Source organism: Salvia miltiorrhiza, chromosome 2 (assembly GCF_028751815.1).
Source record: "Salvia miltiorrhiza cultivar Shanhuang (shh) chromosome 2, IMPLAD_Smil_shh, whole genome shotgun sequence".
Taxonomy (NCBI): Eukaryota; Viridiplantae; Streptophyta; class Magnoliopsida; order Lamiales; family Lamiaceae; genus Salvia; species Salvia miltiorrhiza.
In genome coordinates, this window is record NC_080388.1 from 44369051 (window position 1) to 44369419 (window position 369).

Below are 369 nucleotides of genomic sequence, written 5' to 3' on the forward strand. Positions count from 1 at the left end.
AAAATCTAATCGTATATTATTAAATTGTTATATAAATAAATAAATAATTTGTACACATAATTAAATTAATATATATATATATATATATAATATTTTAAATTCTAATTTTAAGATATATAACTAATATTTTTTTACAAATTCATATTAAAATTAATACAAATTTCCTCCTCCTTAATTGCATTAAAAATTATTGTAGTTTAAATAATTATATTTAAAAATCATGTAAACTTTTTTAAAAGGAAAAAAAATGACATATGCTTATGTTTGTCACCAATAAACGAAAATACAATGAAAATAGAGTACGATATTCAACATTATAGATAAATGAGAGCAAACAAAAATTAATTTTAATATTTTAATCGATCATAA